We start from the raw sequence: 18,337 nt of genomic DNA, 5'->3' as shown, positions 1-18,337 counted from the left end.
TCCATTGTCTATTATATTTGAAGCATGTGGTATTATCTCTTTTAAGACTCAGGCCCTACATAGGGATCAATTTGCAAGTCTGGGAAATGGCCACTTTGTCAGGTGCCAAATATTCTCTAAGTGCTGGTGTTCTCAGAAAATGACATTGACCTTTATTACTCAGTCACCTCTCCCCTTAATCCTTCCTCAATCTCTTGCAACTTGATTTGTGGGAGGAGTTTTAGAACTGCAGTGGTGGTGGAGGTGGTTGTGTTTTGGGGGCGTATTTTGTAGCTGTGTGCCTAGCTCGGTCCAATGAGATCATTTGAGTATAAAGGTCAGGAAAGGAGATCTGTTAACCTTGGCCCTGGACCCACTGGTGAATGTTCAGTGTTATGCTCCTCCAGCACACGACATGCTAAGCCAGGCACAAGGCTCTCTCCAGGACAACCCACCTTCCCTCGACCCAAAAGGAAAAATCAAAGGCAGCAAAAAGATCAAAAAGCAAGTGTCCAAAACCAGAAAGAGCAACTCTCCCTCCCTCGTGACACCCGATGAGACAAAGACCGTGAAGTAAAGGGGTCATGCAGCCCTCAGATTAATCTACACTATGCAGAAATGGTCAGAGTCCTCCTTTCCCCTATAATAGGATACCCAGGAAGCCTCACAATGAATGCTTCAGTCAACAAGATAGCAAGAACTCAGCCTGGCTGGCGGTGCATTGTTTATCGGCTACCTAGGGCTTTGGATTATGAAAAGATGTCTGAAAGAGACTTTGTTATCTCATTGTACTTCTGCAAGTCACCACTCAGTTCCGTGAGCAGCATTGCTCCTCTTAGAATTCCTGACTTTTGATTTGAGGATGTGATTGTTCCTTAGACTGATAATAGTAGGCTTGAAACCCAAGGGTAGAAAGCCAGGCCTGATGGTTGCCTGCAAAATGGAGGTGCAGCTGGGGCTTCTGACAGGCCCCGGTGAATTCCAGGCAGCCTGCCAGGTGGCATGGCTGTCAGTGATCCATGAGGTCGCCAAGGTATGAATCAGCGTTGGCGGCATCCATGGTTGCATCCATAATATAGATGGTTCATGTAGCATGTCACAGGCCAATGAGAAAGTGACTTGTCTTGGAGGTTTTTTCTTTTTTTTTTTTTTAATCCCAGTAGCAAAGAAAGCAATCATCCAAGAAATGGAGAGTATGAAACACAGCCCTATCCAGGTGGGATCCTCCTGCAGCTCTGAAGTGTGGCCACGGAGCAACTTATATGCTGGCCACTGTGTCCTAAATTATCCAGAAACTGCGATCTCTTTCTTGGCCATAGATATCTAAGCCCATTTTCCTGCTCTACTTTCTCAGTGACAACTCACAGACAAAGTAAAGATTAGAAGAGATCTTAGAGATTGTCTTGTCTAATACCCACATTTTACAGATGGAGAAACTGACCAGAGAGAGGATGTGAATTTCCCAAGGTCACAGAGTACGCCATGAAAAGACAAGACGAGAGTCATCTCTCCTGATTCCCAGTGCTTTCCTTACTACTCCTCACTCAGAAACAAAGGCACCCAAATTTTCTAATCCTGCAAAAGAAACATGTATATAAGAAAATGTAACTTAAAATGAAAAGATGTTTTAGAATGCTGATGACAATAGCTGAGGACTACTGACTTGAATATAGAGATAGCTTGACACTAACAAAATCAAGTGTTGTGGGTGAATGAATATGATGATAATAGACAAGTCTACATAATATATTTTTCATGAGCAAATGAGAGGATATGAAATATATATTATGGATGATGGTGTTAACATCACGTTTATTTACTCTGCAGCAATCTGATTCTCTGAGCATTACAGTTTCTCTACAACCAAAATGGCTATGATTCTCTGAATCTTGAAGTTGGCCCCAAATTTCCACAAATGCACCTGAGGGTCTGTCCTCACCCTCACTGCCACACACCCCACACCCACACTCATTGAAAGATGACTTCAAAAGAGAGGTCTGGGCCAGGCGTGGTGGCTCACGCCTGTAACCTCAGCACTTTGGGGGGCCAAGGCGTGCAGATCGCTTGAGTCTAGGAGTTTGCTAACAGCCTAGGGAACATGGGAAAACCTCGTCTCTACAACAAATACAAGAATTAGCCAGGAGCTAAGGTAACCTCCTGACCTGGAGGATCACTTGAGCCCAGGAGGCAAAGGTTGCCATGAGCTAAAATTGTGCCACTGTACCCCAGCGTTGGCAACAAAGCAAGACCTGTCAAAAAATAAAATAAAATAAATAAAACAGGTCTGTATTTTTAACAAACTGGTGAACCAGTAAAGAACCCTCTCCCTGCCGCCCCTCATCGTGTGCTGTCATCTGATTCTTAGCTGGTTGCCACTTGGCTGTGGTATCCTTCCCAAAGCACCTCCCCTCCCTCCCTGCCATAATTGTATTCACACATTCAAGTCAGTCAGCGTTTTTAGAGCCCTGCATATAGCACAGCCCAGGGCTGAACACCGGAGAGTTCCTCAGGTATTCCACATACGCTTCAACTCAGGGCGAAGCAGAGGCCACCCCCCATTCTTTCAGTGAAGCCCTGCCTGCATCCCTGAGGTCTCTGCCAGTGGTGGTGGCAGCTCCCTGTGAGGGTGTCCCTCTCTTCACGTCTGGCACTGAGGAAGGCAAAGTTAGACTGACAACAACACTAACAAAGATTAATTCCTGTGTCTGATGAGAGTTAATTTCTCCGATTAGAGGACTCTCAAAAATGTGCAGTGACTAAATCTTGCCTGGAAATTTTCAAATGGCAGAACGGCTGGGCAAAGAGCCCCAGTCACACACCAGTGACTTAGAGGGTCTCCCTGAAACCAGGAAGAGTATGAGTAAGACAGGTATGTGAGATAAACCCATGAGGGCAGGTCGCTCTGGCCAGCTAGCTCTTTATGCATTTATCCATTTCATTCCACTTATTATTTGTTGTGTATTTTCCTTTACAGAGCTTCTTGCAAGATCTGGTCTAAAACCAGACCAAAAAGTATTCAGAAAGATAGGAGGAGAGGTGGGGAAGGCCCATCCACCTGGAGAAACATTATCTGTTCTGATGGAAATTGGCAACTAACAGCTAGTTGTCGTGCTGGTCCATCCACTCATCCTCCAGAAATGTGCTTTGGGTCATGGAAGAGAAAGAAGATGATGGAGAGTGGAGATGAACCACTTTTAGACTGCTTTCTGACGAAGGGCATGTGCACGCCTGTAGAGGGAAAACGGGAGGTGGCTGGGGAGAAAGACTGCGAGCCCGGAAGGCAGACAGACTTGGACTGGAACTCTGGCTCTATCATTCATACCTTTGTGGACCTGAAAAAGGCACCTACTTATGAGAGGCACAATTACATCACCTAGAAAGTGAAAATCATTCCCATCTATGTTGATTTTTCAGCATATAGAACTTGCAAAAGAGCCTGGCAATCAGGGGTCCTCCTTCCTCCATGCCTTTCCTCACCTCTGGGGCCTAAAAGTTCTTCTGGCTTCTCTCTGGGGAGATATGGAAGGCTGTGAAGTCTCATACTTGTACAGGTAGGGGACAGAAGGAGGAGCTACTTTTCCTTTTCTCTCACATCATCCTTTCCGTTCACTTCCCAACCCACTTTTTGTCCTACCTGTCGGTCATCCATCTCATAAATGTATATTAAGCACTCACCAAGGGCCTGGAGCTGTCCATAATGAGGTGGTCCAGGTCCTTTTAGTAGCTGACCCCCCTCCAGACTCATTTATCAATTTCATAAACGTTTATTGGGAGTCTATTTTGTGCCAGGCACCAAGCTACGTCCCAGGGATAGGGAGGCAGGGTTTCTCTCCTATGGCATCCACAGTCTACCAATGAAAAAGAAGCTGGCTTTGGTCAGAGATAGTTTGTTCCTTGGGGTTCAGGATATGAGTGCCCAATGCTCCCCTCCTAAACTGGGCTAGTCCAGATGTAAAGCTGCAGTCAGCACACTGCTAATGGGGCTTTGAAAGTCTCTGCTTTATTAGGGCAGTCAGGAAAGCCGATTTCAGCTGCAAATGCCTTCATTGCCTCCCCAGCAGAAATGGCTAATACCTGCTTTCTGGGACGTGCTCATCAAAAGGAGACTCTCAAAGCCCCATTAGCAGTGTGCTGACGCTGGCTGTACATCCTGAAAGGGCAAAGTCCAGCCGAGTGAAAGGAATCCAGCCTATTTGTCAACACTAGAATGAGTCAGAGCTCCCCACCGCCCACCCTCCAAACCCCCTCCATGCCCCCCCCCCCGCCCCCTGCCCCATCCACCTTCCCAGCCCACCACCCCCCTCTTACTTCCTCCCTCTTACCTGGTCCACAGGGTCAGAATTACAATTTCTCAGCAGGGGGCTCTGCAGTCCTGTAACCCACACACTCCCCCTCCTTCCTCTGGCTCTCATCTCCTTTTCCTGCCATTCTCAATTTATCCCACAAGCCTGCAGATGCCTAAACAAGCATAAAACTATGTGCCCAGGACTTTCCACTCTGCCCTCACCTGAACCCCATCACCAGAAGCCTGGGCTCTGCCGTCACCATTGCCTTAAGTGGTCACCCAGGCTCCTAGAATCTGGGGAAGGGTCTAGCCCAACTACTACCCAACAGAGGAGTTTCTCCCACAGCACCAACAACATATGGGCATTTGGTCTCCTCAGAGTGAAGATGGTTATTACCATAGAGCCTTGGAAACAGACCCACCTGGGGACCCAGCCCATTGCACAAGCTGTAGGACCTCGCTAGTTCACATTAGGCTGAAAGAAAGTTGCTGGGAACCCCAAGAAGATGATCTCCCCTGAGATTTTTACCTGACAGCTGCCCCCAATCCCAGCCCTCATATAACCTAATCTTAACTCCTGCAATCATCCAGTCTCATGTTTAAAAGATGCCCAGTACCAAGAAATACCGGCCTCATCTTCTACTTGGGGCCCCCCAAGAAAAAAGGACAGGACAGGAAATGAGATTCTCTCAATTTTGTTTACTGTCTCATTATTCAATAGACAAGCAGGGTGAAGTGGACCTCGAAGGAACAGGAGTCATTAGAGAGTCTCATAACAAAAATAATGTTTTGACCACACTGAGAACGTCCTGCTATGCTGTAGGCGTGTGTTAGCCTCTGGATATACAAGGCTGAATAACAAACTTGACCTCTTACATTGAGGACTCATGGCTTAGGGGTGAAGACAGACATAAATAAAAATTATATGTGGTCTAACACTTGCCTTCTTAGCCATCTGAACAAACAGCTTTGTTTTATTCCTGATCTTACTCGTGCTGGCCATTGTTGACTGCTACCTCTTTCTTGAAATTCTCTAGTTACTGAGCTTCTGGTTTCATTTTCTCCTGAGTCATCTTTACTTCTGAGACCACTCCTGAGTCTCCTTCATTGCATCTTCTTCCTCTGCTTGCCCCTTAAATATTGGTATCCCCTAAAGAATCCATTTCTTCCTTCTTTGCTACTCAATTTGCAGCTTACATTCTCTCTGCAAAATATCTTTTGCTCCTAAATACAGACAGCTCCCAAACCCCTACCTCCTACCTGGACTTTTTTTAAATGGCATCTCCAGAACATATATTTGTTGGAAAAACACTTCTTTGGTATGCCATGTACCAATACTAATCTATGTGCTTTACAAATATTAACCCTCATTTATTCTTTTTTCTTTTCTTTCTTTTTTTTTTTTTGAGATGGAGTCTTGCTCTGTTGTCCAGTTTGGAGTGCAGTGGCACAATCTCTGCTCACTGCAAGCTCCACCTCCTGGTTTCTCGCCATTCTACTGCCTCAGCCTCCCGAGTAGCTGGGACTACAGGTGCCCACCCCCACATCCGGCTAATTTTTTGTATTTTTAGTAGAGATGGGGTTTCACCATGTTAGCCAGGATGGTCTCAATCTCCTGACCTCGTGACCCACCCACCTCGGCCTCCCAAAGTGCTGGAATTACAAACGTGAGCCACCGCGCCCAGCCGTCATTTACTCTTAACAAGTAACAACTCCATGAGGTGGGAGCCATTACTATCCTCATCTTAAAATCAGGAAATGGGCACATAGAGGGGTTACCGAACACAAGATCACACAGCTTATGAACAGTAGGGGTAAGTTCTAAACATGCATGGTCTGCCTCTAGAGGCTACCATGCCACATTACCTCTCCACTTGTATAAATTACAGGAATACGACACCTATTTTGGCAAATACGAACTTGGCTACTTTCTTCCCCAGTCTCCTCTTCCATCTATGCAACTCAGCTTTCCACTTTGGTTAATAGCATCTTCATCAACTCAGTCTCAAAGAAAGAAAACACCTGGTACATAAAAAATGTTCAGTGAAGGCTTCTGTATTGAGTCGAACTGTTCTAAATGGAATTGAATTGAAGTATGGAACTCAGGATGGGAATTTCCATTGGATAACTGGGGAAGATTTCAGAGAAGAGGTGACATGTGAGGTGAGAAGGCTGTAGTACTTTATATAGAACCTTGCATTTTAGCATTGTGCGGGGATAAGAGATCAGGCAGTTCAATATTGTCATGTCACAAATGGTAATTCTCAGGTAGGTAAGAGGAACCTGGGACGTGAACAAGTCTGGAGCCCAGTGGGGGAGGAGCACTAGCTCTTTAATACTCATGGCTTGTCCATAGACTGGTGGGACCAGTGTTATTGACAGTACATGGAGACTTGTTCTGAGACTCTCCCATACACCTACTGAATCAAAAGCTGCATGTTAATGAGACCTCCAGGTAATTTTTCTGCACATTAAAGTTTGAGAAGTATTGGTCTAAGACTGTTTTTATAATGGGCAAGGGGATCAGATTATCTAGCCAAACTTCATAGAATCCTAATGATTTTATTTCCTCTGGAACACCTCTAAATTTTTGGAAATACACCTCTCCCCTCACCTGCACCCCATGGAGATTAAAATCAATAAGTATGATTGCATGCATGCATCCTCTACTGTGTGGAGAAGGCTTTATCCTGAACAGCTCAAAGGAGACACAGTTATAATGATGTTGGTAAAATGTTCAGCAGTTGATTTTGGTGGGAAGTGGGAGAGAAAGAAAGAGAATGGTTTCATCTGTGGTGTTAACCTAACCCCAAGCATTTATGGTTAATGAGGACACTGGGTCTGCTATTAGTCACACGTACTAGGAAGGGAGTGAAAAAAAATTGTTAGAACAAACTGATTTGATTAACGTGGTCCAGGTGGGTGTTGGTTAAAATCCTAGAATCTGGAAGTACTGGGATGATCTAGGCCTCAGAGTACTAAAGGGACCTAGATGAAAATTAGAGGTGATGGAAACTTGGCCAGTGCACTAAGTACAAAGGAAGCCAAGATCTTGAGGCTTGGACTGGCATTGAGAATGGATGCTGTTTGGATGGAAGGCATGACAGGCTGGGTAGGACCAACGATGGATGGTGGCAAACAAGGTCAGGAATCAAGGGAAAGTAGAAAAGCACAGGCTCTGTGTAAATAAGAAGGAAATAGTTAATTAGAATAAAACTAACTTTAGCCACAGCTGCTGTGGCTGAGGGCCATTTGCTGGTTGGACTCAGGACGCAACCATACAGGAAAGAGCAGCTAATGGAAGGGGGAAGTCTTCCAGGCAGCTCTTCACCCAAAAGTTACTCTTTTCCTGTCTAAACCCATGGAAGACGATAAAACCCCTTCTGCAACAGCTGGGAAAGACATTCACAGACATCCACAGACATTCTGTGGAGTGATTTTATTGCAGAAGGCATTCATAGAACAGGTTTACATTGGAAGGGAATTGTACCTCGTGAAATTCCTGCATTTGCATGAATATGTGTGATAGCAAATAGCCGAAACAGCTACAGTAGAAGAAACACAGGGAGACATCTGTATACTCTACAGTGAACAGTTGGAGGCAGACTACGGTTCTGCAGTTGGCCTATCAGCTCTACTGCAAGAAAGTGACAGGTCCAAATTACACTGGCAGGAGCTGCAGAAGGAGACTTGTGGTCAACGCTGATCCAGCAGGACAGCAAGAGGGTTCAAAGAATATCAGACCAAACTGGCTAAGGGGGCAGGACCCAACCAGGGTTCTACGGGTCTCCTAGATGCAGTAGTTAACTATAAATAAACCATATTGTTCATTCCAGGAAGTCAGGTAAGTCTTGAACTAATCCATCTTGTTGCTCTCCCTGTAGAGTTTAGAGTCAAGAATCCACTCAAGTATTAACAAGCAGATGGGTATGATCTCAGAGACAGAAGGTCAAGGAGGCAGCACCCTCAGAGATGGTGCCTGTCCTTTCCTTCTCTTCCTCTCCTGCTCTCATCTCTAACCTCCTTTCTTTTCTTTTCTTTTTTTCCTCATTTTTTCTCCTTTTTCTTGGCCTTCTTCTGACTCTTCTGGCTATAAAATGAAACAAAGTTTGCATTTTATTATTTACTGCAGAGAATTTTATGTTTCCTTGTTTGGGTTTAGAAAATGCACTAGTGGAATAGCTTTATTTATGTATACATTTAAATAGACTAAATTAACTGGATTTTATGTTTTATGTGCCTACCCACACTGCCTTTGCCCTAAAATATGGCACTTTCAATGCCAAAATGGCATCCACCTAGGTCTGTTACTAACAGCATTTGCAAAGGCTGTTTACAGATAGATAGTGTTGTAGTTGCCTTCTGAGCTTGCCTAGTAATCCCAGCCCTTCAGAGGGTAACACAAAACCTCTTATCTAACACAATGGACTGGGGACAGAGCCAGGACACAAAGACAGACAGTCATGTAGTGATTTGACTGTGTCCACTGGTTCTGGGGATATCTCTGTTTGAAGGTCACATAATTCCTACCTGCTCACCTCTTAAATCATCTGCCTCTGTCTGCAGGTGGTGACAGAGACTCCAGAAAACTAAAATAGTCATCTTTCAAGGCTAACAAGGAGCTGCTTAGAAGCCTCAGCATGACTGCCAATAGCCAATTCACAGGGAGCTGTTGCTGCTCCCCCGAGGAAGGGTTTCGGTTAATGAAGAGATGGGGCTGGGGTGGCTGCCTATGGAGAAGAGCCAGCTGTTTGGCTTCCTATGTTGGAGCCCTACGCTGAAGGCAAAGGGAGTGGGCTGCTGCCATTCCCCCAAGCAGAACAGACCGAAATGGTCCCTGGGAGATGTCTGCAACCAGGGAAAACTTGCTACAGTCTGGGGCTCATTCAGTGAAATCCATTGTCCTCTCCCCATGAGAGGGGTTCTCAATTAAATTTCTCCTGAGGTCCTTTTTCTCCCATAGTGATCTATTTCTTGCAAGGTTTTTTTTAATCTCTCAGATACTGCAAGGTTGACTCAAATAAATACTATAATTCTAGTTTAGAGTCCGATTTATGCAATGCCCTTTACTGAACATAATACTCAGTTTTCTTATTTGTAAAATGAGGGAGTAGGCAAATACAAAAGAGCAGCACAATAACTCAGTCCTACAAAAATACTGTCAGGATTTTTTTTCATGAGAGTTAATAGACTAATGAAAAATAAAAGGGTTTTACTCCAGATTCTCCCACAGCCTTTCCTCCTTCAAGATGAGTGCAAGAAGCAGAGAAGAGATCACTACCTGGGGCAGGTGACATAATGCTAATCAATAGCAGAGAGAGAACAGAACTTTGCAACTCGTTTTACTTCTACCTTGTCTACTGAGAAGACTAATCTTCAATCTTGGAAGAATAGAACAAACTCAGGAATAGACAAGCTCATGATGGGTGGAGAGATAATAAAAGAATACCTGTAAATGAGCTCGAGTCTTAAAGCCTAGACAAATTGCATCCCAGAAAGGTAAAACTGTGGAACTACAATCGGTAATCTTGGAGAAATAGTGAAAAAGACGAGGTATCCAGTCACTGGAGATATGCACATTTGTCCCTATTTTTGAAGAGAGGTAAAAGTTGCATTCTGGAGACTATAACTTGGTGAGTATCATATCAACCCTCCACAAAATTCTAGATTGCACTCTTAGGTGGGTGCAGTGGTGCACACCTATAGTCCCAGCTACTTGGGAGGCTGAGGCCAGGAATATCACTTGAGCCCAAGAGTTTGAGTCCAGCCTGGGCAACATAGCAAGACCTTATCTCTTAAAAAAGGAAACAGTCAGGTACAGTGATGCACACCTGTAATCTCAGTACTTTAGGAAGCCGAGATGGGAACTCCTCTCCAACTCAAGAGCTCAGGAGTTCAAGACCAGCCTAGGTACATGGAGAAACCTAATCTTTACAAAAATACCAAAAAGAGTTAGCCAGGCGTGGTGGTACACATCTGTAGTCCTAGCTACTTGGAAGGTTGAAGTGGAAAGATCCTTGAACCTGGGAGGTTGAGGCTGCAGTGAGCCAAGATCACACCATTGTACTCCAGCCCAGGTGATAGAATGAGACCCTGCCAAAAAAAAGAGAAAAATCAAAAATTGCTGCATTAAAGAGATGGTTGCAGACATTTAGTAAAGAAAACAGGAATCATCAGAAGCTGGCCTGGGTTCATTAACACAAAGTCATTACAGGAATAGTTCTAATATAAGGTCAAGTTGGGAGAAAAAAACAGCAGGATATTTTTGAATCCTGGGAGTCTGGGTTTATTTACTTATTTATTTATTTATAAGCCTCAACTAGAATACAAACTCCATAAGAGCAGGAATTTGAGGGAGGAGTGTTTTTTGTTTACTTTTGCACCTAGAGCTATACCTGATGCATGGAAGACACTCAGTAAGTAGGAGGTTGCAGTGAGCTGAGATGGTGCCACTGCACTCCAGCCTGGGTGACAGAGTGAGACTCTGTCTCAAAAAAACAAAGAAGGAGACATAGCAAAAGTTAACTGTGACTATCTCTAGGTGGTTTGATACTGGGCAGTTTTAATTTTCTTCATAATAATTAATATTAAAAATGCCTATATTTTCCACATTTTCTATTAATGAGCATAGGTTACTTTTATAATCACAAAACTAAAATAACCTTTGACTTACTCATGACAAATTAGCCTAATTTTTCTTCTTTTTGGAAGTATTACCAGACTGGTAGACTAAGGGAATGCGGATTTCCATGAGGGATTTCCCAAAAACTGTCATGTTATCCTTTGACCAGATGGAGGGCCACGAGTCCAGTTAAGGGTTATGGCTCAGCCAGGTGATTTCGTTGAATGACTGCACAGCAGTTCTGTCATGCATCGATAAGAGTGGGGATACGTCCTGAGAAATGGGTTATTAGGTGATTATGTCATTATGCGAACATCATAGAGTCAACTTACACAACCCTGGGTTATATAGCCTACTACATACCTAGGTTATAGGGTTTAGCCTATTTCTCCTAAGCTACAAACCTGTACGGCATGTTACTGTACTGAATACTGTGGGCAATTGTAACACATTGATAAGTATTTGTATACGTAAATATAACTAAACATAGAAAAGGCACAATAAATATATGAGATTATAGTCTCATGGGACCACTGTCACACATGTGGTCCATGGTGACCAAAACATTGCTGCACCGCTCATGACTGCAGAGTAGGTGAAAGGATCAATGCTAATTACAAGGAAGATTTCTAATGTTGCGATACAGAGATCTGTTGCATTCACCACGTTCTTCGGAGGCTTGGATGAAGATAAAGAAGGCCTGCCCACTTACATTGTAGGCAACACATAGCAGGGAAACCTAGCTGATACGTTGGTGGGCAGGATTCAGATAAAAAAGGTCTCAACCTCTGTAACTCCTTTAACTTTATTGGCTCAGAACCAATAAAGTTAAACTTGATAGGCCTTATATTCCACTTCCAAAAAGTCAATAGCCCAAGTAGTGAAAGAGAAAGACCTACTTAAGGATTGTTGTGTGAAAAAAGACCCAATCATTTTAGCCAGCCTACAGCTCCTGAGAAGTCAACAGAGCGATGTGGCTGCTTAAAGAGCTAACGCAACCTTGGATCACATTACTAGAGCTCTCATAGCTGGAATTATGGTTGATTCCAGATTTATCATTCTATGGCAGCATTATCCAAAGTGTCTTTTGGAATATTTCATGTTAAGTGGATGGTCAAATATATTTGGGAATTGTATTATAGCGAGCTTCTCTTACGGAGATACACAGTATATATTAGCAAACTAAATATTCTGAGAAGTCCTGCAATAAAGAAACCTGTTTGTTTGAACTCAGGTCTTCCTAAATCATTTTACCAGGAAATGTTTTTTGTTGTTTTGTTTTGCTTTGCTTTGCTTTTTGTGGAACATCCATTGACACTCAGCACATTTGGGGAAATGCCGATGTACCATAAGCTACCCTAGGCGTGAATATATCACTCTATCTTTGTGCTCTTCAGCAAATAGCACAGTGCAGGGCACAGGACAGGTCCTCATCACGTGCTTGTTGAATGAATGAATATGAATATACCAGAATACTTCAGTATTGTAAAGTCTCCACATCCCATCATGTAGAAGGTGCACAGGCAGCTGGAACATATCCAAAGGAGAGCCAACAGAATGGAGGGTTTGGAACGTTGATTATCTAAGAGAGGCTTTGCTTGGAAATGGAGAAGACGTTGGTCAGAACAAAGGCCTGGTTAGCCTGGGGTTCTTGGGGGCGGGATGGGCTTGACTGATCCTGGCTGGAGTATGGAAATGAGACATACTCTCCAGGAAACAAGAGGACATCAGAAGCTACTAGCAAAGTCCCAAGGCCAAACATGGGTAGAAGAATACAGTTAGGAGTCCCAGGGTCTTGGAGCACCCTGCTGGGTGACAGACCCCTGAGAGACCACCTATTCCAGCGATTCCCTATCCTGTCTCCACACATTAACCTCTGCCTAGTTTTTCAAAATACCATTATTGAGACTTCTTCCTGGACCACATAGATCATAATCTCTGGTGCTATTGCCCTGGTAATGGCAGGGCTGGGACCAGGGCGAAGCGAGCCTGGCTCCTAGGGGAGCTAATGTAAGGAGACAGTCACTCTCAGGGCCCTCCCAGTGCAGGGTTGGCACCAGAGAGAGATGCACTTTACATTTTTCATGCTAGGCGCCTTTCACTTCTCATCCCAGTTCCAGCTCTGGACACTGGCACTCTGTAAAGTTGCCCTCAGGTGATTCTTAGATGGGGCTAATTTTTAAATCCACCAATGCATTAAAAGTCATTCCATTTGCTGGCTAGAAAACAAGGAATCCAAGGCCATGCAGGAAGTTCATGTCAAAGACAGGACCAGAAAGGACCAGTGGAGTCTGGTAGCAGGCAAGGGGCCAAGGAGAAGGCAGGCAGAAGAACTTGGCATCAACTGCTGGGGACTCACCTACAGGGAGAGGTTTGGCTCTACTCCTAGGGAGGCCTTGTGTGGTAAGACAGGGCCCCAGTCCAAGGTAATGGATCCCAGGCAGGGAGACAAAATGGAAATCTGGGAGTTAGAGAATAAATACAGTCATAGGGGCTAGACTACATGACTTGGTCCTCATGACCAGATGTGGCCTAGTGATGGGGTTGGACGTATTGGCCAGGGGTGCCTGCAATTCAGGGCCCTCAATGTTCCGTCCCATGGTCCCAGAGACTGTGCAGATCTGAGCCAACAGGACAGGGCTCCACAGCATGGTAGGAAACATGAGCGGTTCTCCATCTTGGGGAGGCTCAATGGCCATCTTCCAACATTCAACTGGAAATCATATAGAAAAGGAATCAGAGTTACTTGAAAGGGTTTCAAAAAACAGAACTCACAGCAATAAGAGAAATGACTGGCAGAGTGTTCAGTAGTCCCATGGATATGTTTTTTCTTCAGCAGTGTTTGGACAGAACAGACCCGGGGACTCCCTCTCTTCTAGCCTCTGAGCATCCTCCAATCTCCTCTTCACTTGCAAATTCCAGGATCATCTTTTCGGCTATCTCCTGCTTCTGGGATCAGCCCACACAGTTGTTGTGGTTAGCTCCTTCTTGCCAACCAATGAGGAGCTCCAAGATTCATCAGAATTATTCCACTGATGTGGAGGCAGCCACCAACCTCCTGGTCAATTTGCATTGGTGAGCCTCCTCCACCCACTCTCGCTAGGCTTCTGTTTCCATCATGATGATGTGGCTCTGGAAGCTGTGGGCCCCTTCTATGAATTGGCCAAAGAGAAGTGCAGGGCTCTGAGCATCTCTTGAAGATACAAAACGAGTGTGGCAGCAGTGCTCTATTCTAGGACATCCATAAGTCACCTTAAGATGAGTGGGGTAAAACCCTGGATGCCATGGGAGCCGCCATGGCCTTGGAGAAGAAGCTGAACCAGGCTCTTTTAGATCTTCATGCCCTGGGTTCTGCCCACACAGACCTCCATAGTTTGACTTCCTGGAGAGCTACTTCCTCAATGAGGAAGTGAAACTCATCAAGAAGGTGGACGCCGGGCGCGGTGGCTCAAGCCTGTAATCCCAGCACTTTGGGAGGCCGAGACGGGCGGATCACGAGGTCAGGAGTTCGAGACCATCCTGGCTAACACGGTGAAACCCCGTCTCTACAAAAAAAAAAAAAAAAAGCTACCCGCCCGAGGGGCTGGGCCCACGGGCCCCAGCCACCTCGGGGGGCTGAGGCAGGAGAATGGCGTTAACCCGGGAAGCGGAGCTTGCAGTGAGCTGAGATCCGGCCACTGCACTCCAGCCTGGGCGACAGAGAGAGACTCCGTCTCAGAAACACACAAAAAAAAAAAAAAAAAAAAAAAAAAAAGGTGGACAACCACCTGACCAACTTTGATAGGCTGGCTGGCCCCTAGGCCAGGCTGGGCAAATTCCTCTTCCGAAGGCTCACCCTCAAGCATGACTAGGAGCCTACTGAGCCCAACAACCTCTGAAGGATCCCCCTCAAAGTGTCAGGGCTTCTGCTTGAGCCTCTCCCTCCAGCCTCTAGGCAGCTTTTAAACCACCTTGGAGCTTCTTATCAAGCCTTGGACCAAATGGAAACAAAACTTTTTGCAGTAAAAAGAGAAAGAGAGGACAACTTTGCCCCAACATTAGGCGTTTCTACTAGCTGGCAATTTCCAAAACTGGAATAAGGCAATGCTTGTAACCTGTCCATATGTGTAAGGAGGTTTGAAGACAGATGTCTCCACTGGAGAAGTGACCACTTTCTATTATATAAAATTTTTTTGTGACCAGGTTCCATATTGTTGCCCAGGTTGAGTGCAGTGGCACCATCATGGCTCACTGCATCCTCAACCTCCCAGGCTCAAGTGATCCTCCTGCCTCAGCCTTCCAAGTAGCTGGGACCACAGGTGAGTGCCACCATGGCTGGCTAATTTTTATCTTTGTAGAGACAGGGTCTTGTTATGTTGCCCAGGCTAGTCTCGAACTCCTGGACTCAAGGAATCCTCCTTGTTTGGCCACCCAAAATGCTGGGATTTATAGATGTGAGTCACTGCACCCAGCCTCCACTTCGTATTAAACGACTGCTGTTGTCTTTCAACTCAAAGATCCTGAATTCCTTGTCTTTTTTGTTTTCTTACCTCAAGGAGCTCCGCTCTGGTTCTCCAAAATGTTCTATCTGGGTATTCAAGATGGTAAGGAAGACCACAGGGGCATTTGCATATAATTAGATTATGAAAGACTGAGGTTTGAATAAACTGTGCAGACTATTTACAGACAATTTTCAGGTTAAAATTACATCACGGCTCCCCTTACAGTCATCATCCTTTGATTTCTCTCTTCTGTTTCTCCTCCTGCACCTATTTACATTGACCCAGATCAAATCTAATCAAATCAGCTAGCATTTGTGGAGGGCTTACTGTGAGCCAGGCACTGCGCTAGATGCAGATGTTTACCTCGGAAGCCCGCGCAGAGAAGGTTGGGCTCAAAGAGTCAGGGTTGGGGAACATAAGGAACACCAGGGCCTGGGATGAATTCTCCAGGGCCACAAATGCTCACTCCCCATTCAAGCACGCCCAGTGTAGAGAATAACGATATCAAATTCCCTGGATGCACTCCCTACAACTCAGATCAAAAGCCAAGACTGGGCAGGATTCTGGGAATTCCAGGATGTGTGCACATGGCTTCCACGTCAGTACAAAAGGGAAAGTTCTCAGGCCAAGGAAGACAGCTGTTGGTTCCTGTGTAGACAGGGTGGGTCATGCTGAGCCAGGAGGAGAGACACAGATAAGCCCTGCCTGCCTCAGGGCCCTTGTCCGTGCTGTTCCTTTGACACTGAAGGGCTCTTCATGTCCCCCCTGCCTCCTCATCCCAGCACCCCAGAGTCCCTTCTTCTTGCTTTTAAAGGACAGCTTAAAACTCCCTTCCTTCAGAAAGCATTCCCAGATCCACCAGAGGAAGTTGGGCACCTTTCCATAGCATCTTCAGGCTTTCCTGTGTAACATTTTTCATAACCATAACCAATAACTGTTTGTGCAATTGCTTTCTCTCTAGACTACAAGTTCCTTAGGAGCAGGGAACTTGAATGAATAAATGAATGAATGCCGTAAGTTATAAAAAGAAGAAAAAGGTAACTGGAAGCAGGAGAAGCAGAAACTAAGGCACCAAAGATAGAGGTTTGGCTGGAGCAAACAGAAAACCAGATGGGCAAAGCCAAGGGTCAGGTACAGACCAGGTACAGAAGCAGCAAGGTCAAGACTGTGAAGACAAGGCTTGCAAATGCAGGATTTCAACAGCGTCCCCTTGAGGTGAGGTGTGGGGCTCCTTTCCTGGGCTTGGGGCAAGCTTTAGAGAGGAGGACTCCCACTTGAGCTCCCCTGGTTTCCAGCACAAACAAGATAACTTTCCTATGGCAGAATGAACCACCCAATAGAAATGAGGCTGTACACGGGTTTATGGGACATCTGTCCTCAGACCACAGGGACCTGAGATCCCTACTTAGCAAGGTTGCCATGTCTCACTTACAGCTGCCCAGATCTTCTGTTGGGTTTGTTTTTTTGTTATTGTTTGTTTGTTGTTTTTTGTTTTTGTTTGTTTCTTTTTTTTTTAAGCTTCGTTCCCCCTTCCCCACCCCCCAGGCTCCCCCCAACCCCCCGCCTGCAACTATAGCTAAGGGAACTCCATTAGCTTCTATCTCCATTACCTGGCCATCTGATTATCGGATACCCTGGGTTTTCTTGATTATTCAGTTGAGACCTCTGGGGGAACTTAAAAGATGGAAGAAGGATGGTGTGTCCCAAGTTGAAGGCAGAGTCCTATCTTAGAACACAGCTGGGTGTGGTCTGATTAATTGCATTATGCCAGGAAAGACAGCAGGTGTTCTGAGATCAGGAATTAGACATCTACTCAGGTGTGGCAAGCCCCAAGGGGAGAGCATAGCCATCATTCCAGGGGCCACATGAGAGTTGGGACCAGATATTAGCTCTGGGGCTTCAGCAGGAAATATCAGGGGTCACCAGCTAGGTAGATGGGCAGTGATGCACATAAGAAATAAGTCAAATACAGGCAACACACAGAAGTCCCAGCAGGCAGGAAGACACCTTTGGGGATGTCTGTTTATAGGAAGCAAGCTAACAGGACAAGATATAATCCCCGAGGAGACTGGAGGCCAGGGCAGGACACTTGTCTGAGGAATGAATGTCCTCAGATTCTGAGGGTCTGAGTAGAAGGAAAATAACCAAGGAAGGACTTAGGGACAAAGGCATATGTCAGACGATTCACTTGTCAGAATGAGGCACAAGATTAGGGACAAGAAGCAAGCCGCCAGGGTGACAAAACCAAATCAACACAGTTGGACTGCAGCAGCTTAAATTCTTCCTGCCTGAAGTCAGAATTGATCCTAGAGCCTGGGGCAGAGCTGAGCCTGCAGATCTGGCAGCCAAGTAGATTCAGCTCAGGGAGAAGAGAGGTGCAAAGCCTGGGAACCAGGTAAAGCCTGACAGATGGAACACAAATGATGCCCAGTTCTGCTCCAGCTGTTTTTGATAGCCTGACTTCTTGCTCATAGGTTCAGGAAGGATGAAGAATGGGCTGACATGGCCTTGGAGAGCAGCTGCTTCTTGTGAGGAGTAGGGGAGAGGAGGTGTGTGGATGCAGATTTGCAGAGCACTCTGAGTGTCTTGAGGGGGCATGGGTATCTTATCAACTGAGAGGAGAACCTTAATTCAAATGAAGAAGAGGGGCTTCAGTCCTCCATTCGTAATAACAATATGGCCCCTCCAAGAAGACTGGGAAAGCATGTCCTGCTGTATGAAATCACTTTATATGTCTCTTTTTTTACTCTGTGTATTTGCTTAGTTTCTTTCTTCCTCATGAGAAAAAGAGCAAGGGCTTTTTCTATCTTGTTCACCTCTGTATCCTCAATGTTTGTAATAGTTGGAACCCAATAAGTATTGGTTGAGTAAATGAATGCATACATGCATGAAGGAATCAATGAAGTGACGCATGGTTCTGCAGTTATCATGCAGGCTACTTCTCAGGACTCATGAAAGAAAACCTTGTTC

At 45.4% G+C, this 18,337-nt stretch overlaps 1 pseudogene; it reads left to right on the top strand.

Moving 5' to 3' along the window:
• The first annotated feature begins 394 nt into the window (after nucleotides 1–394).
• Nucleotides 395–14,737, top strand: LOC111540167 (annotated as a pseudogene).
• The last annotated feature ends 3,600 nt before the right edge of the window (nucleotides 14,738–18,337 follow it).

Source organism: Piliocolobus tephrosceles, chromosome 13 (genome assembly GCF_002776525.5).
Source record: "Piliocolobus tephrosceles isolate RC106 chromosome 13, ASM277652v3, whole genome shotgun sequence".
In the NCBI taxonomy this organism is placed as follows: Eukaryota; Metazoa; Chordata; class Mammalia; order Primates; family Cercopithecidae; genus Piliocolobus; species Piliocolobus tephrosceles.
The sequence above is the reverse complement of the archived record's forward strand: the minus strand, read 5'-3'. Positions and strand labels throughout refer to the sequence as shown.